The 26398-nt window shown below is 44.8% G+C and overlaps 1 protein-coding gene across 1 annotated transcript in view; it reads left to right on the forward strand.

Annotated features, from left to right (window-relative positions):
• The first annotated feature begins 17048 nt into the window (after positions 1 to 17048).
• The window catches only part of KIF3B (kinesin family member 3B), a 43773-nt gene continuing 34423 nt past the window's right edge, over positions 17049 to 26398 (forward strand). Inside the window, exon 1 of the mRNA XM_079785202.1 lies at positions 17049 to 17175. The gene's annotated coding sequence lies outside the window, so the exon portion shown is untranslated. The remainder of the gene's footprint in view (positions 17176 to 26398) is intronic.

Genomic DNA, 26398 nt, shown 5'->3' on the forward strand with positions numbered 1-26398 from the left:
TCTCTGATCCCATGAGACTTAAAGTGTTATAGTTGTAAGTTTCTTTGTCTCCCAGATGCTGTGCTCCCATGACTCCTGAGAGTCTGACTTTTGGGCCTTTTGGTTCTAAAATTCAAGTCTAATTAATACCTGCAGATCCCTCACCATCTTGGGATTTCTCTGGTCTTCGATCCCGGGAAGATGAAGGATATTCTCATGAGAGCCAGGCCCAGATCTTCAGTCAGGGGCTTTTTCCTCGGGTTACCTTTGGAAGAGTTTGTTTGTTTGTTTGTTTGTTGTTTTTGTCAGGGCAGACTGGTCAGAGGTTGCAGGGCAGCAAGGGTGTCAAACACCAAAGGTGACATTTATTGCTTAGGGCTGCCGCCCAACTCCAAGCAGGAGAGACTATACAGAGAGGGCTTTTGTGTTTTTGCTCTTGGGAAAATAGTGAAATGTTTTACATGCTAGATGGACTCTGAGAGGTAGTTTATCTATTCAGACTTGTTCACGAGCCTCATTCAGAGACACAGACCCCATGTGTGTACTCCTGCCTCCATCGGCTAGTTGGGAAAGCTGATTTCATTTGTTGGATTCATTTGTCCATCACTGCCTCACACGAGACACATGTCTGGGCTCTGAAGGGCCATCCAAATCGTGTTGGTTAGCATCGGCTGTGATAATAGCTTATATTTCTGGGGGAGAGGGCACCAGAGTTGTAGTCAGTTGTGTGTTCTTAGGCAAGCACTTTATTCCTCTTTGACCCAGTTTTCTCAGCTATAAAATGGTGATAAAACTGATGGAGTTGTTGAAGGGCTTAAATCAGATAAAGGGCTCAAATCAGAGCACATTGTAAATGTGAAAGAGACAAAGGCTCATCTGTGGCTGTTCGTTCATTTGACTGCCTCTTGCCGCACGCCTACTCTGTGCCAGGCACTGTGCTTGTTAAGTGATTTATGGGCAGTCTCTGATTTAGTCCCCACACCAGCCCTGGGAAGTAGGAACTGTTATTATCCTCTTCCTGCACAAGGAAAATGAATGCTCAGAAAATGCTCATAATTTTCCCAAGGCCACACAGGTGGTGGCTGTAAGCCAGGATTTGACCTCCCAAAGCCAGTCCTGGTAACCACATGCTCGGCTGCCCCCGGTTCATAGGATGCACTTGACTCCCATTTGAGCTTCTGCCATGGGTTGGCCATGCCAGGGGGTTTGGGGGAGATCACCCGAGAAACAGAAAGCCACAGGAAGCTTATACTTCCCTTGGGTGGTTATTCAACATCCTTTTAGTAACAGGTATTTATTGATCAACTACTATATGCCAGGCTCTGTGCTAGGTTCTAGGGATTCAGCAGAGAATCAGACATAGAGTCTTTGTTCTCAAGGAATTTTCATTCTAGTAAGAAGACAATAAAGAAGTATATTGTGCCCTGACCGGGAATCGAACCACGACTTCCTGGTTCATAGATCTACGCTAAACCACTGAGCCACGCCAGCCAAGCTCATCATTGATGTTTCTCTCTCTCTCTCCCTCTTCCTTCCTCTCCGAAATCAATAAAAATATATATTTTTTAAAAAGATAAATTCCCAGACGTGGTTTTGTTAGCTCATAGGTTTAAATATAAAAACTTTCATTATGGAAAAAATCAAATATAAATCATAGGTTATAAAATGAACTCCTAGGGAGGGTTTGATGACAAATATGTGATACCTTAATCAATAAAGTAATTAAAAAATAAAATGAACTCCCATTTTCAACAATTCTAAACATTTTACAGTCTTGTTTCATTTACAGTCTCAGCCCCAAGTCCAGATTTTAAAGGAAATCTATGTTTTGAAGGAAGAGCCAGTGGGGTTCCCTGACACACTGAATGCGGGGTGGGAGAGAAAGGGAAGTCCAGGATGTGCTGAGGCTTAATACCCAAGAGAGAAGGAGTTGTCCCTGACTTGCAGAGTGACCTTGAGGCAGGTCACTCACCTCTCTACCTAACCTCTGAATTCCAGGTGCTAATGGTGGTCCCAGTGTTTCTCAAAGGTGGTCTCCAGAGGTTCCTTGGAACTCTGGTTAATAAGGCAGATTCCAGGGACTCACCCACACCTGAACAATCAGAATCTGGGTGGGTTGATGCCCAGTGGCCTGAGACCTACTTCAGCTGTACTCGGACTAGCAATATGGACATCACCTGGACAGCTTGTTAGAAATGCAGATTCCCAAGACCAAATTCCCATAGAAGTGGTACTTTGCTGTGATGAATAATATAACTAGATATTTTTAAGAGGTTAACATTGGATTTCAAATTTATAAGGGTCTGGATTCAATTTCCTGTGGTCACTTCTCAATAACTCTTTGTCTTCTCAAGTTACTCAAAGTTTCTGATTCCAGTTTGTCTATTATGAAAAATAAATGTATACTAGAATCTTAAAAAAAAAAAAAAAAAAAAGGAAAGAAAGAAAAGAAAAGAAATGCAGACTCCCAGCCACCCTACTCCCCCAGCCCTGCTGAATCAGAAGCTCTGGAAATCTGAAGCTTTCTAGGAATCTTAAGCTCTCCAGGAGCTAAAGCTTGAGCAATACTGGTCGGAAGACTGTGGGTTAACCAGAAAGCACCGATGGAAGGCCTACTCTGCCCCAAGCCCTGAAGCTTTCCATCACATGTGATCAATGGGAGAGCTTTAGGAGGTGTCCCACAGTGCAACATGGACTGATTATTGTGCATTGGGGGAAGTATACAACCAGATAGTCAAACCCTTGATTTAATTGATTTTATTGTTTTAGGAATGGGTCCACATTTTTATAAGCAAAACAATGGGAATTACATTTTTAAAAAATTAAGTAACTTCCAATAGAGACAGATTGTGGATTAAACAGAAATGGTTTTCACAGGAACCAAGCCTGGGAGACACTGTCCTGATACATCACAGATCCTCCGAAAATATGGAAGAGGGTGGAGAGTAAGGGAATAAGAAAGGAAGGACAGGATAGAGGGGAAAAGAAAGAGCTGAGATCTCATTTCCATGTTCTGTGCACTTCAAAAAAGCTTAGAGAGTAATAATAAAAAAGCATTCCCAGGCCCAGAAATAAAGATCCCTTCTCTTCTCCATTTTTTCTCTCTCCTTAGAGGACTTGATAGGAAAAACCCCACAGCCTAAAGGCAAATCATGTAATATGGATTATATTGTCAGAGTTAATTCAGATTCTTACTTGAAACCTGGCTTATTTCAGGGTTGGGATCTTTCCCTTGAAATAACATTGTTTAAGGGCAAGCAGGTTTGATTTGTTTTTACATCTAATCCTTTATTGAGCATCAGCCTAGGATGCCAAGCCCAACCAAGTAAACAGTGGGAAGGGAAGGGACAAAAGGCATTTTCCAGAAACCACCTCTTTCCCCACATTCAGTGACTCAGCAGAAGTGGGGAACAGTGCCCACCCAAGGGTGGCAGAGGGAAAGCCTGGGAGGAGACCCCACCCCAGTCTAAAAATCCTCCCCTCTTAAAAAAGATTTGGAGTGGCCAGGGAGAGCTCAATGGGGGGAAAAGGAGACATATGTAATACTTTAAATAATAAAGAATTTTTTCAAAAAAGTTTGGTGGCATACCTTCATTCTCTCCAATATGGGAGCTGTTTTCCTTCTCTAACAGCATCCAAGAGGTACAGGGCACTCGCAGGAGAAGAGAATGAGCTTTCCAGTGTCCTCAGTCCTACTAACAATTCCAAAGAGAAAGTCTCGGTTCTGTGTCAGCATGTCATTAAGGAGAGCAGACCTCAGCGTCAAACATCAGTTTTGCTTTCATTATACTTATTTTTGGATACTTTTGTATTTGCATATTTTCATTTACAGATGTGGTTTAGAGTTTCCTCTTAGTTTAGGTTACAAAAAGTGAGTCGATTTAGAGAACAATGATAAGTAAATAATGGCGTGTGAATTATGAAGATTAAGTTGGGGAGACCCTCACTCAGCCTTATTGTTATGCCAGGCCCTGAAGACCCACAGAACAAGACCATGGGACTATCCAAAGGGAGGGCCAAGTATTGAAATTACTGTAAAAGAGAAACTATTCATATTCTACTCTTAACAGCTCCATGCTATAGTGAAGACTTTCCTCATTAATGTTTCAAGATCTTATTCTAAAAATTTCCTCTTCTGAGCTCCTGCAGCGTCTTGAAATTGCAATAATAACCAACATGTATTGTTTCCCATGTGCCAAGACTGTTCACGGCACTTTACATAAGCTAACTCAATGAAGTCCCAGTATAACCCTATGAGTTTGCCTTCTTATTAACTCCATCTTATAGATAAGGGCTCTGAGGCACAGAAAGGTGAAGCAACTAACTCAAGGTCACACAGCTTATGAGTGGCTGGAACCCTGAAAGTATAGGACAAGTGTCAGTGTTCTCAGCCCCATGCTGTGTTGCCTCTCACGTCACTAATCAGAAGACATTTGCTTCTTGGTTTCCCCAACTAGATCAGAGCTTCCCGGGAACAAGGACCATGTCTGATATATCTCCCTGTTCCAGCACCTAACCCATTGCTTGGCTTATAAGAATGCCCACGGGCCCTGGCCGGGATGGCTTGACTGGTCGGAGTGTTGTCCCATACACCAAAAGGTCGAGGGTTTGATTCCCTGTCAGGGCACAGACCTAGGTTGTGGGCTTAATCCCCTGGCCTGGTTGGGGAGCATGTGGGAGACAACCGATCAATGTTTTTCTCTCTCTCTTCCTCTCCTTTCCTCTCTCTCTAAAATCAATAAAACATATCCTCAGGTGAGGGTTAAAAAGCAAAAAGGCTATGAAAGAGATTGACTGGAGTGGTCAGAGAAGGCCTCTGTGTCCAGGTGACATTTGCGCAGAGGCCTGCAGGAGGTGAGTGAGTAAGCTGGGTGGATATCTGGGGAAGAGCATTCCAGGCAGAAGGAACAGCAAGCACAGAAGGGCTGGAGTGGAAGTTAGCCTATCGTATTTGAGGGGCAGGGAGGAGGGGAAGTGGGGGAAGTATGAGAGGGAGCAGGAGCCAGATCAGAGCGGGCCTTGCCTCTGGCATTTATGAGATTGATGTGAGAAGCCATGGGGAGGTCTTGAGCAGGGGAGTGACATGATCTGACTTAGGTTTTATATTATCTATTTTATACTATCTGTATCTTGGTATTTTAGTTATCTATCGCTGCATAACAAGTAACCCCAAAATGTAGTTTCTTATAGCAAGAATAGCCGCGTATTTCTCAGAGCTTCTGTGTGGGTCAGGAATTTGGGAGCAGCTTGCCTGAGCAGTTCTGGTCTCTCACAAGGTTGTAGTCAGTTATTGGCCAGGGCTGTACTCATCTGAAGGCTTGGCTGTGGCTGGAGGTTCCATTTCCAAGGTGGCTGGCAAGTTGGGGTTGGCTGTTGGTGAGAGGCCTTAGCTCCTCTCACAGGATTGCTTGGGGTGACCTCTCAACTTTATGGCTGGCTTCCCCAGTGTGAGTGATTCAAGAGACCAAGCTGTGATACATTTTATGACTTAGCCTCAGGAGTCATACACCCTCACTTCTGCCATTTCTATTGGTCACACAGGCCATTCTTATTCTATGTGAGAGGGGACTACACAAGGGCATAAGTACAAGGAGGTGAGGATCACTGTGGGCCATCTTGGGGAGTGACTACCACAAGCTTTTTGTTTGCTTGGTGGGTTTTTTTTGGGGGGGGGGGGGTTGAGGAGGGATTGGTGTTTTGTTGTTGTTGTTTTTTATTTCAAAGAGGGAGAGAGAGATCGAAACATCAATGATGAGAGAGAATCATTGATCAGCGGCCTCCTGCACGCCCCACACTAGGGATAGAGCCTGCAACCCAGGCCTGTGCCCTGACTGGGAATCAAACTGTGACTTCCTGGTTCATAGGTCTATGGTCAACCACTGAGTCACGCTGGCCAGGCGTTGTTTTTTTTTTTAAAGAAGAGAAATTTTATTTAAAAAGTCACAGAGTCCCTAGCCAGTTTGGCTCAGTGGATAGAGCATCAGCCTGGAGATGGAAGGGTCTCAGGTTCTATTCCAATCAAGGGCATGTACCTCAGTTGCAGGCTCCATCCCCAGTCCTGGTCAGGGCGCATGCAGGAGACAACTAATCGATGTGTCTCTCTGATGTGGATGTTTTTCTCTCTGTGTCGCTCCCTCTCTCTTCCACTCTCCCTAAAAATCAATGGGAAAAAATATCCTTGGATGAAGATTAACAAAAGAGAAAGAAAGAAAGTCACAGAGATAGAAGTGAGTGGCAGAAGAAATGGATTCAGGAAATAAGTTACAGTGGCAAAAGAAGAGCCCTTGAAGTTCAGGAGAGAGAAGGGTAAAGGTAGTATGGGGGGGGGGGGGGTGGAGGAGGAGAGAAGAAGAGGAGGGGAAAGATTGTTTGCTTGTTTTAACTTATAGTAAATTTTTTTGTGTGTAGTTGTATGAATTTTAACATGGGTAGATTTGCGTAACCACCACCACAAACAGGATGCAGTACAGTTTCATCACTCCTCCAAAAGCCCTCATGTTTCCCTTTGTAGTGACATGCTCTTCCCACCCTTAACCTGTGGTAGCCACCAATCTGTCACTATAGTTTTGTCTTTTTGAGAATGTCATGGAATCATAGAGTGCGTCACCTTTTGAAATAGGCTTTTTTTCACGCAGAATAATGTCACTGAGACTCCTCTAGGTGGTTGCAGGTATCAATAGTCCATTTCTTTTCTTTTTCTTTTTTTTTAAATCCTCACCCAAGGATTGAGGATATTTTTCTATTGATTTTTTTTAGAGAGAGTGTAAGGGAAGGGAGAGGGGGAGAATGAGAGAGAAACATTGATGTGAGAGAGACAAGTCCATCAGTTGCCTCCTGCGAGCATCCTGACTGACCAGGGCTGGGGAACAAACCCACAACCCAGGTACCTGCCCTTGACCTGGAATCAAACCTGAGACTCTCCAGTGTGCAGACCAACACTCTAACCACAGAGCCATGCTAGCCAGGGCTAGTCCATTCCTTTTAAAATCCTGTGTGGATATACATAGTTTGTTTATGGGTTTACCCATTGAAGGGGTTAGTCTCTTTGGGGGAATTATGAATAGAGCTGCTGTAAACATTTGTGCACTGCATTCTTTCTCTTGTAATTTCTGCTACTCTGATGATATATATGTCAGATCTTTTGATATTGTGCCACAGGTCCCTTATACCCTGCTTATTTTATTTTATTTTATTTTATTTTATACTAGTGGCCCGGTGCATGAAATTCGTGCACGGGGGCGGGGGGTGTCCCTCAGCCCGGCCTGCACGCTCTCCAATCTGGGACCCCTCAGGGGATGTCCGACTGCTTGTGAGATCGGGCCTAAATTGGCAGTTGGACATCCCTCTTGCAATCTGGGACCGCTGGCTCCTAACCGCTCACCTGCCTGCCTGCCTGATCACCCCTAACCACTCTGCCTGCCGGCCTGCTTGCACCCAACTGCCTCCCCCGCCGGCCTTCTCGCCCCCAACTCTCCCCCGTTGCTGGCCTGATAGCCCCCAACTGCCCCCCGCTGCCAGTCTGCTTGCCCCCAACTGCCCCCCACCGCCAGCCTGATCACCCCCAACTGCCCTCCCCTCTTGGCCTGCTCACCCCTAACCACCTCTGCCTTGGTCCTGCCACCATGGCTTTGTCCAGAAGGACGTCCGGAAGGTCTCCCGGTCTAATTAGTATATTACCCTTTTATTAGTATAGATTTCCCTCTGTTATTCAGATTGGGTAATTTCTATGTATCTTTCTTCAAGTTCACAGATTCTTTCCTGTGACAGTTCCATTTTAATGTTTAGCCCCTCCATTCAGGTTTTTTAAAATTTCAATTATTGTATTTTTCTCTTCTAAAATTTCCATTTGGTAATGTATATTTTCTATTTTTGAAGAAGCTGAAGAAAGATCAGGTTCTTCATTCTTACTTGGAGTATTTTTTTAAATTGTGGTAAAACATAATAGCATAAAATCTACCATTTAAAACAATTTTAAGTGTACTAAATACACTAAGTACATTCACATTGTTGTGCAACCACCGGGGATGTGCCCGCAACCAAGGTACATGCCCTTGACCAGAATCGAACCTGGAACCCTTCAGTCCACAGACCGACGCTCTATCCACTGAGCCAAACTGGTTTTGGCAGAAGCTGAGATTTTCCTGCTTCTTTGTGCTGTAAGTAATTTGTCCTGGACATTTTTAATATTATGGTAAGAGCTCGGGTCTCATTTAAATCTGTGGAGAAATACTGATGTTTTTCTCTTAGCAGGCCATTGGCAAAGTGGGGTCAGGTTGCAAACTCCGGGTGCCTGCTGCGGTTGTGGTTCCAATGTCAATCCTGTTTTCAAATCCTCTGGGATGCCACGTGTGTCGGCCCCATGTGCATGTCACCCAGGGGTCAGCCCGGAATCTCACAGTGGCCTACCTCCTTATTCATTTCTGTGAGACTGGTGAGCTGTTTAGGGTCCATCTACTCATATGCTGCTCGGGGCTGAGCCCAGGAGTCCGTAAATAACTTTGTGGGGTCGCTTTCCCAAACTCCCCCTCACCGAGATTTCCCTGGGACTTTCCAGTTCCCGGGGGCTTTATTTGCCTGACTCTGATGTGCATCTCACAACTGCAACCACATCAGGGCCAAAGCATCAGGGTCCATCCCACAGCTCCTCCAGTGAGAGAGGAAGGTTCCCTTTCCTCATAATTTCAGGCTCCTGTGGGCACTTGTCACCACCTCTGCCATGGGATAGCCTGGGGACTGGGACACAAGAGAATGGACAAAAGAAAACGAATGGGTGAACAACATAAACTGGTGAACAAAAACAGATCCAGAGACAGGGAAGCCTCGATCAGACCATCAAACCTCAGAGGGAAGGTAGGGGAGGGTGGGGTAAGGGGGAGAGATCAACCAAAGGACTTGTATGCATGCATATAAGCCTAACCAATGGACACAGACACCAGGGGGGTGAGGGCATGTGCTGGGGGGTGGGAGCGGCTGGGGAGAGGTCAATGGGGGAAAAAGGAGACATATGTAATACTTTAAACAATAAAGAATTTAAATTAAAAAAAAAAAAAGGTGTGCTTTCTAAAGTGACCGCATTCAGGGCACAGGGGTAGCATGAGCATTGTCTTGGAGGGGTATCAGAGCAGATTGGGAAGGCTGGGGTGATGGGTGCAGGGCTGGGCAGGATGGAGGGTGAGTACTATGGGAGGGAAGGCCAGGAACTAGGCTGGGACTAGGTGTTCAGAGGCGAGTAGTTGGTTTCTGATTTCTATGGGCCAAACAAAAAGGCCAGGTAATGTTTTCCACTAGTGTGTGAGGAGGGGAAGCCCCCACCCCCAGACCGGTGACAGGATGTGGGGATGCTTGTGGGTGACTGAGGCTTTGGCAAGGAAAGGTAGCATCTAGGTTAAAAAAGGCCAGTGGCCCAGGTCCTGAGGAGAGAGACGGGCAGTTTTACAGCTGCTGAAAGGGCACGCCTTACTGCTGCAGCCATCTTGGGTCTGATGATCTAGGAGAGGGCCAAGGGCTTGGCTGCTTTTGTACCCCGGATAGTCAATCTAACATTTCCCAAGGGCTTTTGTAAATCAGGTGGGGAGGTGGTAGAGGCTGGGGGACCACATGTTTAGAGGTAAGAGTGACAAAGAGCTTTTGCTATATTCTTCTTTGCTTTTTGTTGTTGTAGTTATTGCTTTTGCTGTATTCTTTTAAAAATTTGTTTTTTCATTTCAAATCATGTGTATTTGAATAAATGACCCCAAAACTCAGAAGGTGAAAACAACAAACATTTATTACCTCATGCAGTTTCTGAGCGTCATGAATCTGGAATCAGCTTAGCTGGGTAATGCAGGCTCAGAGTCTTTCGTGAGGGTACAGTTACAATGTTTGCCAGGGCTGCAGTCATCTGAAGGCTTGACTGGGGCTGGAGGGTCTGCTTTCAAGATGACTCATTTATATGGCTGTTGGCAGGAGGCTTCAATTATTCCCCACACAGGCATCTCCGCAGGGCAGCTCTTGATATGGCAGCTATTTCCCCATAACAAGGGATCCAAGTGAGAGAGCAAGAGGCCAAGATGGAAGCTCTCGTGCCTTTTTTGTTGTTGTTAATTCTTACCCAAGGATATTTTCCCATTGATTTTAAGAGAGAATGGAAGGGAGGGAGAGAGACACAGAGAGAGAAATATGGGTGTGAAAGAGACACATCGATTGGTTGCCTCCTGCACGGGCTGACCTGGCCCGGGGATCAAGCCTGCAGCCAAGGTATGTGCCCTTGACCAGAATCGAACCCAGGATCCTTCAGTCTGTAGGCCAATGCTCTATCCAGTAAGCCTCCAGTGTATTTTTTAAAAATACATATTTTTTTGTTGATTTCAGAGAGGAAGGGAGAGGGAGAGAGAAATAGAAACATCAATGATGAGAGAATCATCTATTAGCTGCCTCCTGCACGCCCCCCACTGGGGATTGGCTTGCAACCTGTGCATGTGCCCTGACCAGGAATCGAACCATGACCTCCTGGTTCATAGGTCGACACTCAACCATTGAGCCACACCGGCAGGGCTCCAGTACCTTTTATAACATAATCTCAAAAGTGGCAAACCAACATTTCTGCCATATTCTATTGGTCACTGAGATATTGTGATTTACAAAAATATGTAAACTTGGTCATTCAGATAATCAAAAAATATTTTTCAGGTATATTGGGTCTTCATCTACAGTTCCTGGCTCAGAGTTCCCCAAATCTCTGAAACTTCCTGAGGGATAAGAGCAATGGGAACATCTTTTTAAAAAATATGTTTTCATTGATTTTTAGAGAGAGAGGAAGGGAATAGGGAGGGAGAGATAGAAACATTGATGGGAGAGAAACATCAATTGGTTGCCTCCTGCATGCCCCTACTGGGGATCAAGCCCGCAACCCTGGCATGTGCCCTGACCCAGAATCGAACCAGTGACCTCTTGATGCATGGGTGGACACTCAGGCAATGGTATCATCTTTTGATATAATATTTGGTCTCTTGTCCTCAGTTCCTGAAATCCCTTCAGAGCCTTAAAGGTGAAACAGGTGTCTTGATATTCATAACAAGCCCCCTTCCATGTTCATATTAATGAAAGATGATTTTTGGAAAGTGCCTTAGGATGGGGCCTTGTTGCCAGGGGAACCAATGGTCAGTAGAGGTTTGGAACTTTTGGTCCCACCCCTGATTCCACAGAGGGGAGAAAAGGTGAGAGGTTGAACCAATCACCAATGGTCAGTGAGTTCATCAATCATGCCTGTGTAATGAAGCCTCCACAATGAACCCAAACGGAAGGAGTTCAGAGCCCTTCTAGTTTGGGAACCAGAATGGCTTCATGTGCCACCTTGCAGGGCCCCAAGCTCCATGGGGACAAGAGCTCCTTTATTTGGGACCCCAGTCCATCTGGCTGTTGACTCATGCCCTTTAATATCCTTGGTAATAAATCGGTAATCTAATGAGCAAACAGGTTTTCCTGAGTTCTGTGAACGGTCCTAGCAAATTAATTGAACCTAAGGAGAGGGTCATTGGAGCCTCCCGTTAGTAGCTAATCTGAAGTGGAGGGCGATTTTGTGGGACTGGGTCCTTTACCTGTGGAATCTATCTCCGCATAGATAGTGTCCGAATTGAGTTGAATTTTTGGACACCTCCTGATATTTGAGAATTGCTTGTTGGCGTAAAAGAGCCCCCCCCCCCCCCCCCCCCCGCCACGTACACACACACAACTTGAAATTGGGTTCAGGAGCCCTTTCAGTCACATAAGCCATTGCTGATTTAGTGTGAGAGAGGCCTATACAAGGATTTGAATGCAGTGGGGGTCATTGAGGGTCATCTTGGAAGCTGGCTACCACATCATGGATTACCAATACAAGTTATTTTGTAAATTTAAAGAGATCACAGAGATATATTCTTAATAGCAAAAAGTTATTAATACCTTTTTCTAGAAACTCACTTTAATAAAAAAAAGAACCACAAAACATTTATTTCTATTATACATACAGATGTAAATGTATAGAAAAAGGTCTAAAAGGATAAAATTAAAGCTGTTACCTCTGGGGAGGGAAATGGAATGAAATGTTGTGAAAAGAAACTAACCACTTTTACACTATATTTTCTTTATGGTTTGAATCATTGGGTCACTGTTCTAATTTTCAGGTGCTTGATAGCAAACCACGCCAAACTTAGTAGTGTAAAACAACAATTTTTTTTTATTGTGCTCACAGATTTGATGAGCTGGGAATTTGGACAGGACATGGTAGAACTGATTTGTCTTTGCTCCATGATGTCTGGGACCTAAACTGGGAGACGGAAATAGCTTAGGTGACTATATTCGTGGCACCTGGGCTCAGAGAGGGCCATTGACGGGAACACCTGACTCTCAGTGTGGCTTGGTCTTCCTTACAGCATGGAAGCTGTATTCCAAGAGGAAGTGTCCGGGGAGGAAGCATCTGGAGAGAGGATATTCCAGGAGAACCAGGTAAAGCTGCATGGTTTTTATGACCCAATATCGGAAGTCACATAGCATCACGTCTGCCATGTTCTATCGGTTAAATCTACTACCAGCCTACTCAAACTTAAGGAAAGAGGACATCAATTCTCCCTCCCTAGGAAGTGTGTCAAGGAGTCTGTGGCCATTAGAAAAGAAACTGCCGCCCTAGCTGGTTTGGCTCGGACTGAAGGGTCCCAGGTTCCGAATCCGGTCAAGGGCACTTGCCCGGGTTACAGACTTGGTCCCCAGAAAGGGGCGTGCAGGAGGCAGCCGATCAATGATTCTCATCATTGATGTTTCTATCTCTCTCCCTTCCTCTCTGAGATTAATAAAAATATATTTAATAAATAAATAAAAATGAAAAAGCAACTGCACAGTTAGTTATATGATTTTAAAATCGATTTTAAATAAAACTTTGAGCTGCCTTTCCTGAGACAGTAGATTGGGAGCAGCTAGGCACATGCTCACAGCTGCTGCCTCCCAGACTCTGAGGTCCTTCTGCTCTTTATCTCCTTGAGCCCGAGCATCTCAGGGACACTGAGATAACTTGGCAGTTACAACTTAGAATTCTCTTTTATTTCTTTTCTTTACCTGGAACCAAGCCCTTTATGTAAACATTTATGTATGGATTTATTTGTTCCTCATGCCTTGTTCCAAAAAGGATTTGAGGAAGCTTATAAGAATTTATACAGCATAACCATGTGACTAAAATACATATAAATAGATGCTAGAAACCAAGGGGAAGGGGAAGGAAAGGCTGAAGTAGTAAGTTGAGACCAGAGGGGAAGTTAATTCTTAACAATATATACTGCAAAGTCTTAAGTAAATGTTTGTCACTGCAGGGCTGGAAGGGATTATATGTGCCATCTGATCCAGCTCCCCAACTGCCTCTTGAAATCCCCTTCCAACACCCTACCAAGTGTCCAGCTAGCCTCAGTCTGCACACATCCAGTGATGAGCTCACTGCATTGCAAGGCAATTCCAACTATTAGAAAGTATGGATGGACCCAGGAATCGTAAACTCAAATGCTTCCAAGGGTCAGGGAGGCATGGAAAATGAATGAACCAGGTTGGTGTGGAGCTGGGGAGCATATGGCAAAGTGAACTCACATCCAGTTTAACAGGGGCAACTGCTCTCCTTCCAGGCAATTATTGCCATGTGGGAACCCAGGTGGCCAAGTCTTTGAATATCTTAGAAGAGGCTGGAAATCCCAATTTATATGGGAAATTTCCTGCTTTTTTATTTTTAAAATATATATTTTTATTGATTTCAGAGAGGAAGGGAGAGGGAGAGAGAGAGAGAGAGAAACATCAATGATGAGAATCATTGATCAGCTACGTTCTACATGCCCCACACCGGGGACTGAGCCTGCAACCTGGGCATGTGCCCTGACCAGGAATGGAACTGTGGCCTCCTGGTTCATAGGTTGACACTCAACTACTGAGCCATGCTGGCTAGGGTCTTGCTTTTTTTAAATGTTGGCAATTAATTCTCTTTTTTGATAAACATAGAAGGCCAAATAGAACACAACTGCCAGTAGATGCTGCTCATGGTCCACCAGTTTGTGAGCTCAGAAGACGCTAAAGTCACGGGCTTTGAAGTTGAGTTAGAACAGACTTTGACTCTGGCTCTGCTACTTACTCATTGAGTAATTGTTTAGAGCCTCAGTTCTCCTCTGTGAAATGGGGATAATAATAGTTTTTATCTCTTAAAGAGGTAGCTATGTGATAGGTAAGGTAGGTTGTCAAGCACTTACCACAGTGCCTGGCACATAGGATGTACCAATAAATACAGTGCTATAAATAAAGGAATAATTTATGAATAATAAATAAATAAATAATGGACTAATGTTTATCAATAAATATGCAGTGCTAAATAAATGCAATAAATAAAATAAAATCTATCATGAGGGCTTCCATACACTGATTCCAGCCTTGCCTACAAAGGTAACTTTTATTTTATTTTGTATTTTAGAGCGAGAGGAAAGGAGAGAGAGGGAGAGAGAGAGAGAGAGAGAGAGAGAGAGAGAGAGAGAGAGAGAGAGAAACAACGATCAGTTGCTTCCCGCATGCACCCCAACTGGGGATAGAATCTGCATCCTGGGTATGTGCTCTGACGGGGAATCAAACCTGCCACCTACTGGTGTACAGGGCAATGCTCCAACCAACTGAGTCACACTGGCCAGAGCTACGAAGATAACTTTTGATAATAGTGGTTTGGGGGACCTTGTTTTTAATTGATAGAAGTACAGGTCACCTTGTCCACTTAGGTGCCAGAACACACAGCATTTTCCTTAGTTCAGGGCTGAGACAAAACAGCTGACAAAGGAAGTCTGCAGGATCCTGCTTTTGAGTAGGGAGTAATGAGCAGATATGAACACAGATATGTCGTGCTTGTGAGGAGAGAGGGGTGCAGGGGAGAGAGCATCCCCGGCGGGGAGACCCCTGGAACAAAGGCACAGAGAGGCTGGCAAGCTCATGGAGCCCGGCCAGAGAGAAAAGGGAAATACTGTACAGCCAACAAGGAGGTGGGCCCATGTTGGCAGGAGGAGCCTCTAGCCTACTCCTCTGGGTGATGGGGGGCTATCGGAGTTGTGGACAGGGACAGGGATAACCAAGAATTTTCAGTTTGCCGGTCACTGAAGTGCTGAACATGCATCCACAGGCCTCAAGTCAGAGTTGTGAGTTTGTGTCCCCTCTTCATGAGTCTGGGAGCCTCCAGAGAGATAGGGAAGAGATGAGGCCTCTTGTTTGTTTGTTTGTTGTGTCTTACTGCTTTAGAGACACAGCCAATATTTGCAGAGGACTTGAGAGAGGTGAAGAGACTGTGCCGGGGCACCTGACTGGAGGCAGAGGTAAGAGTGTGGGCTCTGGATTCATGCAATGATGAGACATAATCTTGGCCAGTTTTCCCATCTATAGGATGGGGATGATAATAGTACCTGCATAATCAGTGCTTGTAAGGATCGATGTGCTTAACTCATTGTAGGTACTCTATGAATGTCCTTTCTGTGACTTTCAATTCTCCTTGGTCTACTTACCCTAGACCACCACCTTATACCGGTAGAATGTCTGTCTCCTTCCTAAATCCATGTGCTCTCTCTCTCTTTTCATTCTCTAATCATACTTTCCTACTGGTCAAGAATGTGCCTTTGCCCTGGCCAGTGTGCTTCAGTTGGTTGGGCGTGCTGAGTGTCATCTAGTGCACCAATGGTTCGATTCCCAGCACAGGATGGGGTTTCAGGTTGATCCTCAGTAGGGGCCGTGCAAGAGGCAGCAGATCGATGTTTCTCTCTCTCATGTTTCTCTCATTGATGTTTCTCTCTCCCTTCCTCTCTCCATAAAAATCAATAAAAACATATTTTTAAAAAAGAATGTGCCTTTGGCCCTGACCAGTTTGGCTCAGTGGATAGAGCGTTGGCCTGCAGACTGAAGGGTCCCGGGTTCGATTCCAGTTAAGGGCATGTACCTTGGTTGTGGGCACATCCCCAGTGGGGTGTGTGCGGGAGGCAGCTGATTGATGTTTCTCGCTCATCGATGTTTCTAACTCTCTAGTCCTCTCCCTTCCTCTCTGTAAAAAATCAATAAAATATATATTTTTAAAATGTGCCTTTGAATTTCTTCATTTTTGATGCTCCTTGGAAAAAGCCAAAAGGTCAAAACTGATAAATGGCAGAGTTGGATCTCTCAAGTTCATGAACTTTGAACCCACACTGTGTTCCCTGGGCCCAGTACTCACTGGCTGTGCCTTGTCCAAGACCCCACAGCTATTAGTGGCAGAGCTGAGATCTAAATCCAGATCTGCCTGGCTCCCTTACCCCGCACTCCCCAAACCCCATTTGGAATCTTTAGTTGCCCTTTTAGTATAATCACCATGCTTCTCCTACATGACTCTTTCCCACATTTTACTCTATTTCACTACATTATCAACTTTCCCACAAGAATTGTGAGATCATCCAGCAGGAGTCATGCCAAATTTGTGGATGAAAAACTGAGGCTCAGAGAGGGAAAGTGACTTGACCAAGGCCATTAGAATTGGTTGATATTGCAGGTAGTCTAGAGATGAGGGGAGCTGGGTCTGGCCTGGTGTGGTGGCACTGAAGATGGAGAAAGATGGATAGACAGGAGCAATATTTGAGAATTAGACTAAGGGATATGCTGACGATATGCTGACTGACTGGATGTGGGGGTGAAGGAGAGGGAAGGGAAAAGAATGATTCCTAAATTTTTGGCTTGACTGACCAGGTGGACCCTAAATGGGATCTCAATAGCAGCTTGAGATGCAAGTCAGGTAACTGATGTGAATGCTCTTTAGGAAAGGTCAACCGGTGGCTGAAATCGTGCGGAGGGACCAAGGCAATGCGTTCCATTTTTAAGATGGGGAAACTGAGGCACCAGATACCAGCGGGTGGAGTCAGGTCACATTGCTCTCTTCTCAACATTCCTTAGTTGGGTGACAGACCTAGCGTGTTGGGCACCTACCTGTCCCCGCGCCGCCCCGCCCCGCCCGGCCCGGCAGGCTCTCCCTGTCCGCCGTCCGAATCCCAATAAAGTTATTGAAATTGACAGTGGTTGCTAAGGAAGTAGGTCGCGGAGCCGAGTTGCCAAGGAAGTGAGCGGCCGCCGTCTCTCCCCATCCGGGGCAGTAGGGAATGGCTGAGCCCGGGGTTTGCCGCCTCCGCCGCCGCCGCCGCTACCGCCCGCTCTCGGCTGCCGCCGCAGGTGAGCCGGGGAGGAGCCCGGAGCCGCGGGGCTGGGCGGTCCCGCCGCCGCCCGGGACCTTCGCGGAGGCCGCGCTGGCGCCGCCGCTGGCTCGGCACTCCCCGCGGGAGCATCCTCTGCTCTGCCTCCCGGGCATCCTCCGGCCGTTGGGTGGCCTCGCCCCTCCATCCATGGGTGGAGGTGCGGCCAGACCCGCAGATCCTGCAGCCAGCTGTTGGGGTCCGCTCAGGTGTTTGGCTGTGATCGGGACCCAGGGTCGGAGGGAGGCGGGGAAGCGAACTCCTGGGGTCCGCACTCGGCGCTGCTCCCGCTCACTGTGTGACCTTGGACGAGTCCCCTTCCCCTCTCTGGCCTCAGTTGACCTGTTTGGCCAAGGGGTCCTAACACTTGCTGCTCAGAGTGACTAAGATGATGAGGCGTGCATGTTGAAAGTGCCCTAAACGAGGAGAGGGAGAATTCTTAGGGCGCCCTAGCCGGCGGGCCAAGAATCCAGTTTGAAGTCTGAGTGTCTAATCTCCACTTAGTAGTTGTGTAGCCTTGACCTTTTCTTTATCTGTAAAATGGGTTAATGAACCACGGTGGGAATCCAGAGTACCTCAAATATCCTGGCACCATAGTCAGTGCTCAACACCCTATTATGAGGCATGTGAGATAGTTTGGGCAAGGCTGCCAGGAAATGACTTTGAGACAGGTAGGATTTAGATTTGTAGAGTGTCAGCTCATATGGATATTCCTATCCCCAGTTTTATGTCTCCATTCTGTTCCGAGCAAGGGAGGTGGTATGGACTTTGCAGGTAGCCCTGGCAATGGAAGTCCCGAGTCAGGTCCTTGTAGATGGCCAAGGTTTATGGGGCCTTACTTTCTACTTGGGTCTTGTTGACCCTTCCAGAAGAAAAAGGGTATCTTATGTCTTTTGGGAAGTGCTTAACATGTAATACCTGTTTACAAGTATATGATTAAGAAGCATTTTCAGGAACACCATCTCATTTAATCTTCACATAGACTTTTCCAGGTAGGTGGTGATTTTATCTCCATTTCACAAATGAGGAAACAGGCTCAGAAAAGTGAATGACTTGCCTAAGGATCTCATACCTATTGAGTGATGAAACAGGACACCCAGGTAAATCCTGTATTTTCTCCCCCATACCCTGATGTCTCTGATTTCTCAATGGTAGCTGTTACCAAGCCACAAGGGTGTTCTTTAGTTACTCTAACTGCTGTGGCTAGAGGCTTGTCTGCCAGTGGCAAAGAAATCAGATCTTACATAAAGCTCCATTTAAATAGATACGCTCCAAAGTGTGAACCTCAAAGTGAGCTGGAATGTTTAAAAGAGGGCTTCTCTGTCCCCCAGTCCCCTCCTCTTTAACGAGAGGAGCAGGCTAGATGATACCGGAAGGCCCTTTCAGTGCTCTTATGCAATTCTGAGTGCATGCTTGTGGCTTAAAAGCATGGCATCAGGCTGCCTGGGTTTAATTCTTGGCTCTGCCACTTCCAGGCTCTGTGCCACTGAGCAATTTACTTCACCTCTCTGTGCTGCAGTTTCCTCATCTGTAAAATGGGAATAATAACAGTATGCACCATATTGGTATATTGTGAGGGTATATTTGAGCCTAATACAGGTAAAATGCCTGGAAATTTTGGTAAATGTTAGCTATTGTTATGTAGGCTTAACATAGCTCCTGCATATTCTAATTGATTGGTGAATAGAACAGTAGCTGTCACAATATTACAAAAATATCAGCATTATGACAGGGTTGTCCCAGGAGCCTGCAGTCTCATGCCAGACTGGGTTGCAAAGGAAGATGAGAGTTGTTGATAGGATGCCATCATGGATTGGTAGCTTGACTTCCAGTTCAGTAAATGTTTATTTAATCCAGGCGTCCTCAAACTACGGCCCGCGGGCCACATGCGGGTGTTTTTGCCGTTTTGTTTTTTTACTTCAAAATAAGATATGTGCAGTGTGCATAGGAATTTGTTCATAGTTTTTTTTTAAACTATAGTCTGGCCCTCCAACGGTCTGAGGAACAGTGAACTGGCCCCCTGTTTAAAAAGTTTGAGGACCTCTGATTTAATCCCTCTATGCCAAGCAGAGTGGAGGATGTGGAGATCAGCCACATCTTCCTATTCCTCAAGGACCTCAGAACTTAATTTATAAATGACTGGTTAGGAAGCAAGGTGAGAAATGACAGTGGCCTTCCAGGGCCGTGGAGATGGTGTAAGTGGATGTGTTTTGGAGGTAGAACCAGCAGGAGGATGGTTGGGGGATGAGCTAAAGAAATCAAGGATGACTCCTGGGGTTTTGGCCTGAGCAATTAGGTAGGTGTTGGTGGTGCCATCTGCCTCTAAAATGATGAAAGCACTTTTTGGTAAGGTGCCCTGTGAGGAAGAATTAGCGATGATTCACTCTGAACCCCTTGGAGGAGAGGCATAAGGTATAAACATCCTATCTTTTAGTTTGTGGCGTGGAAATCCCAGATTTCTTTGCAGGAGGACAGCCAGGTGCTTCTAACTGAAGGCTCCACCGTGGACATCCATAAACCCTTCATTTGAAGTCTGGCTCCTTGTCAGCTTGTGGAGTGGCAGGTATGGGCTTTGCCTGGGTAGTGTCCATCTGTCTCGTGCTGTTGGCGTTGCTGTGCTGACTCGAGATCTTGGCTGATGAAGGCTGGAAGGAGGCTGGCCAGGTCTGGGAGAGCAAATGGAATCACAAGTGAAGCTCACTGTCTCTGCCAGAGTGGTTCTTTCCTTGGCATCGAATGACATTTCTAAAGTTTCAGAGCTCTTGATTTGAGAATACCTTGAAAAGCTGTTGTGTTCTGCCAGAATTCCTAGAGGATTTTTGAATGAAGCAAGGGAATTCAAGCTTTCTTTTCATAAATGGTAATACTTGCATGTGTAAATTTAGGAGTTACAGTGTTGGAAATTCAACATTGTGAATTTTAAGACTAATAATCTTACCACCTCCACTTGTATAGTTTTGTTTGCATTTTAGAATGCTCTTTTGTCTGCATTTTCATTTACTGCATGTTCAGTCAGTTGAGATCATGCGGGATATGTATTATCCTCAGTTAGCAGATGAAGCATTGAGATGCTGAGAGATTATACGTTTTTATCAACAGTATTAAATACCTGCTAGGTGTTGGGTTAGGTAGATCCTTGCTGCGCAAAGTGTGTTCTGCACTAATGTCCTCAGAGAGCTTTTATTTTAAAACTAGAGGCCCGGTGCACAGGTCCTGGCCTGTGAGGATTGGGCCGAAACCTGCTCTCTGACATCCCCTGAGAGGTCCTGGATTGTGAGAGGGCGCGGGCCAGGGATCCCACCTGTGCACGATTGATTGGGGAGTGAGGAACCGCAGGAGGGCTCCAGGGCGTGTCTGGCCAGTCTCGCCCAGTCCCTATCGGCTGGACCCCAGCAGCAAGCTAACCTACCGGTTAGAGCGTCTGCTCCCTGGTGGTCAGTGCACGTCATAGCGACTGGTCCAAGGTCGGACACTTAGCATATTAGGCTTTTATTATATAGGATAGGATATTTTTTTAAATTGACTTTATAAAGAGAGGATGGGAGAGGGAGAGATATATGGAAACATCAATCAGCTTTCTCCTACATGCCCCCTACATGGGATCAAACCCTGACTGGAAATCGAACTGGAGACCTCTTGGTGCATGGGACGATGCTCAACCAACTGAGCCATACCAGCCGGGCCCCTGAGAGCTTATTTGAAATGCAGACTCTAAGCCTATATTAATAAATCAGTCTGTATTTTACCAAGACTCGACCCCTCCACTCCGAGTGTTTCCTGTGCATATTAAAGCTTGAGATGCACTCAACTGGTAATAAGTAGCAAACCCAGTGATAATGACAATAAAAGTAATAGGAATAGCTAACGTTTATTGAGCCAAGCACTGTTCTAAGCACTTTACATATGTTGTCTCACTTAGTCCTCACAGCAACCCTTTGGATACTATTGTGATTCCCACTTTCCAGAAGAGGAAAGTAGAGGCACAAAAAAGTCAAATAACTTCCCCAGACCTGCTGACCCCAAGTCCATTGCTCTTTCTGCCACTCATTTGTTCATCTGTTTTTCAGGTGGGCAGTTCATTCCTGATGTTTTGTTAAAGGCCTTTCTCTTCTGTACCTGGGTAATGAACTTTAAATGCTGATGAAAAAGTGGCTTCAAAGAATGAAAAAATCAGGGGAAAAACCCTTGAGTTATTTCAGTGTAACTATGGGTGTCAGTTACTTGACTGATAGGTAACAAACAGATACCCACTATGTAAGATGGACTACCTCTCACACTTCTTAGCTTAGCGGTCTCACTCTGGGCAGAAACAGCTGAAGCAGGTAGGAACTGTGGGCTTGTCTTCTGAATCACTCAGCGCTAAACTGTTTTTTTTATTCTGGCGATAATATCTACATTGGGTGAGAAGAGGGTGGCTAAAGTCCTATACCACCCTCTGACTAATTGCAAAAGATTCAATTTTATAGTGCCTTACTTTTCCCTCTCTGCCCTGTGGACTCCTTATTTTCCTTTCAACATCTCCTTATCTCTCCAAAGTCTTAGAATTTCTTGATCAAGGCCTATGCCATCCAGGAAATTTTGGTATGAAAAGGCAGTGGGATTTGGTTGGAAGCATGAATTCTAATAGCAATTCTGCCACTGGCTGTGTGACCTGGAGCCAGTAACTCAACCTCTCTGGCCCTGGTCTCTATATATGTAAAATGAGGACATGAGCCAGCCTTCCAATGTCTTTCAGCCCTTCCTGAAGACTGAGCTTTGAATTGGGTGATATTGTCTTCTTCGTTGGTGGCTGCATGCTGGGCTTGCTCCAAGACCTTCAGGAGTGAGGATTTTAGAGCATATTTCTTGGCAGTCCGAGATAATCTTACCAGCATCACACATCTGCACTGAAGCTTGGGATGTTCGAGTTTAAGGCTTCGTTAATCATGGTGACACATGTGTCTCCTCACTTTGTCACACTGATTGCAGACATTGAACTCCTCGCACACAGGCAGAGCTATCTTTAGCATGCTGGTTTATTTAAATGATAGTTTGCATTAGAAAGCACCAGTGATCCTTGTGGTAGGTGTGGCTTTATTTTTAAACTTGTTGGCAAGATATTTGCAGCACTTGCATTTTGTCATATTTGAACATAGTGTGTAAGTGGAAGTGAGTCCAAGTGAAACAGAAATTGTAATAGATTATTGGGAGTTGAGATTTGACAATCTGTTACCGATTCTGGGATCTTTCATAGCACCTTCAGCAGTGGTTTCAGGAAGGACTGGCATTGGGGCTTTTGTGGGTGACATAAACAGAAACTGAACGCTCAGAGCACAGGCTGCAGCGGCGTAGTGGATTGCAGTAATCATTACTTTATAGCACATTTCAGTAACCTAAGCAAAAACACCTAGCTAGTAAATCATAAAAGATTCCATTCCGGTAAGGTAAAATATCAGCTCAAGTTACTTAAGATAACCACAGAAGATAGTTCTTAGAAATACTTACTGGTTTTGCAAGATCTGCAATAACGATTCAGGTTCTAGCCTAAGAAATAGAAGGTGTTTTTCTTTCCTTATTTCTTCAATTGCCAGCATTAAAAAAAAAAAAAAAAGATTATTATTATATTTGTTGTGTTAATCCTCACCCAGGGATATTTTTTCCATTAATTTTTAGAGAGACTGGAAAGGAGGGGGAGAGACACAGAAAGAGAAACATCAATGTGAGAGAGACACATTAATTGGTTGCCTCCTGTACATGCTCTGACCTGCAGCCAGGAATAGAGCCTGCAACCAAGGTACATACCCTGGAAGGCTGAGCCTACATTGCCACATGAGATATCAATAAAGTGCAAATAGCCATAAGTGACCTAAGTGACATTTAAAAAAGTATATTTTTATTTATTTCAGAGAGAGGAAGGGAGAGGGAGAGAGAGAGAGAAACATCAATGTTGAGAGAGAATCATTGATCGGCTGCCTCCTGCATGCCCCACACTGGGGATCAAGCCTACCACCTGGGCACGTGCCTTGACCAGAAATCAAACCGTGACCTCCTGGTTCATAGGTCAACACTCGATCACTGAGCCACATGGCTGGGCAAGAGTTATTGCCTTTTAAATTATTTTGGTTCTTCTGACTATGTCAGAGAGAATATTTGTTTAGTTCTAGCCTATTTTTTAACACTTGCTAAGCTGGCTTTTTAACCAAGAGAGATCAGGTCGCAATGTTAGGGAAACTAAAGCGTCGAGATAGAATTTAGTGACTATGTTGTGTGTCCTTATATTTATTTTTACAGTTACCTTCTACTTGCACTGTGATACTGATTTTCCATTCATGGTAGGGATATAAAGTTACTTTTTAAAAATAAATTTGTATTAAAAGAAAGTAGCTTTCAAGAAGACCTCAAGTAAATAATAGTACAGGTGGTGCCCAGATATGGCAAAATTGTGAAGAGACAATCCGATGACTGACATTTAGGACATGCTGGTGTAGAAAAAAGCCATGAACTTTGGAGCCAGTTAGACCTGGTTTCTGCTTACTTTGCCACTTATTAACTCAGTGTGCCATGTTACTTCCCTCTCCAAGTCTGAGGGTTTTTCCTCCTGTAAATTGAGTCAGGACAGAAGCACCTCCTGTGGGCCAGGCACTGCAATGCTTGTCCCCCTCTGATCCTCACGCTGCTCCAAGGTGCAGGCTGTTGGTACTCCCATTTCACAGAGGAGGAAACGGGCTCAGAGGGGTGGACTTGCATGGAGCTCTAGAACTAGGAATGGTAGGCCTGGGCTTCATTCCCAGGTGTGTCTGAATCTTTTTTTGTTATTCCAGGCCCCCTCCCTCTTTTAAATATAGATTTTGCTCTGGCTCTCTACTGAGGTGAGTAGCAGTCTGATTGAAATGAAAAGTCATTTGCCTAACTGATGTGACTCGGTGGTTGAGCGTCAACCTATGAACCAGCCTCGACATGCCTGGGTTTTGGGCTCGATTCCCAATAAGGGGCATGCAGGAAGCAGCCAATCAATGATTCTCTTTTACCCTTTGTTTCTATCTCTGCTTCTCCCTTCCTCTCTGAAATCAATAAAAATATATTTTAAAATGAAAAGTCATTACACACACCCATGTTCACTTCAGCATAATTTACAGTAGCCAAGAGATGGAAGCAGCCCAAATGTTTATGGGCAGATGAATGGATAAAGAAAATGGTATTTGCTAGTAAATACAGTGGGATATTATTTATTCTTAAAAAAGGAGATCTTGCCCTGACCGGTTTGGCTCAGTGAATAGAGCGTCGCCTGCGGACTGAAGGGTCCCGGGTTTGATTCCGGTCAAGGGCATGTACCTTGGTTGCAGGAACATCCCCAGTAGGGGGTGTGCAGGAGGCAGCTGATTGATGTTTCTCTCTCATCGATGCTTCTAACTCTCTATCCCTCTCCCTTCCTCTTTGTAAAAAATCAATAAAATATATTTTTAAAAAAAGAAGATCTTGTCACATGCTATAATGTGAATGAAACTTGAAATAGAATGATGGTTTCTGGAGCCTAATGAGGGGGAAAAGGGAGTTGTTATTTGATAGGTAGAGAGTTTCATTTTGGCAAGATGAAAACATTCTAGATATTGTCCTAGTCAGTTGCTCAGTGGTTAGAGCATCACCCCTTGGACCAAAGGGTTTGATTTCCAGTCAAAGGCACGTCGTACCTTGGTTGCAGGTTTGATCCCAGGCCCTGGTTGCAGCACGTATAGGGAGGCAATAATTGATGTGTCTCTCTCATGTTGATATCTCTCTCTGTCTCTGTCTCTCTCCCTCCCCCCTCCTCCCTATCCTCCTCTCTTTCTTAAAATCAATGGAAAAATAGCCTCGGGTGAGGATTAAAAAAAAAAAGCATATTATCATAGTCATTAAAATATTATTTTTAAAAAGTTCTAGATTTCTATTATACCACAATGTTGATATAGTTAATACTGAATTGTATACTTAAAAATGATTAAGAGGGTACATTTTATATTATGTGGGTTTTTCACTACAATTAAAAATTTCAAAAGTTAACAGAAAAAAGAGAAGCCATTGGCCAGGACAACTTTTTTTTTTTTTTAAATATATTTTATTGATTTTTTACAGAGAGGAAGGGAGAGGGATAGAGAGTTAGAAACATCGATGAGAGAGACACATCAATCAGCTGCCTCCTGCACATCCCCTACTGGGGATGTTCCCGCAACCAAGGTACATGCCCTTGACCGGAATCGAACCTGGGACCCTTCAGTCCGAAGGCCGACGCTCTATCCACTGAGCCAAACCGGTTAGGGCCAGGACAACTTTTTATAATGGAAAATCTGAAGCATACATAAAAGTAGAATAGTAGAATGAACCATGGACCCATTTACCCTGCTCCATCAGTTATCAGCATGTAGTAATTTTGTTTCACCTATAACCTCCCAACAACCCCACCCTACCCTTGATTATGTTGATCCCAGACAGCATATAACTTTATCTGAAAATTCTATTGCCTGGCTCTCAAAGTAAGAATATTTTTTAAAAAATACAACTTCACACCTAAAAAGATAACAACAATTCCTTAACACCATCTAAGATCCAGTGTTCAAATTTCCTTGATTGTCTCATACGTTTTTTAACAGTTGGTTTGTTTGAACCAAGATCCAAAAAGGGTCCCAATCTAGGGTCAGATGTTGTATTTGATTGATTAAGCCTCTTAATCAGAATGTATATACATATGTACATATATATATTTAAAAATATGTTAATATGTTTTTTATTGATTTCAGAGAGAGGAAGGGAGAGGGAGAGATAGAAACACCAATAATGAGAATAATTTTTTTTTAAATCCTCACCTGAGGATATTTTTCCATTGATTTTTAGAGACAGTGGAAGAAAGAGGGAAAGATAGAGAGAAATATCAGTGTGAAAGAAACACATTGATTGGTTGCCTCCTGTACGCTCCCTGACCAGGGCCCAAGCTAGGGAGGAGCCTGCAACTGAAGTATGTCCCCTTGACCGGAATTGAACCCAGGATCCTTTGGCCTACAGGCCAACCCTCTATCCACTGAGCCAAACTGGCTAGGGCAATGATGAGAATTATTGATTGGTTGCCTCCTGCAAAGCCCCCTACTGGGGATCAAGCCTGCAACCCAGGGATGTGCCCTGACTGGGAATGGAACCAGTGACTTCCTGGTGCATGGGTTGATGCTCAACCACTGAGCCACACCGGCAGGGCAATC

The sequence above is a fragment of the Cnephaeus nilssonii genome (genome assembly GCF_951640355.1).
Source record: "Cnephaeus nilssonii genome assembly, chromosome: 11".
Classification (NCBI taxonomy): domain Eukaryota; kingdom Metazoa; phylum Chordata; class Mammalia; order Chiroptera; family Vespertilionidae; genus Cnephaeus; species Cnephaeus nilssonii.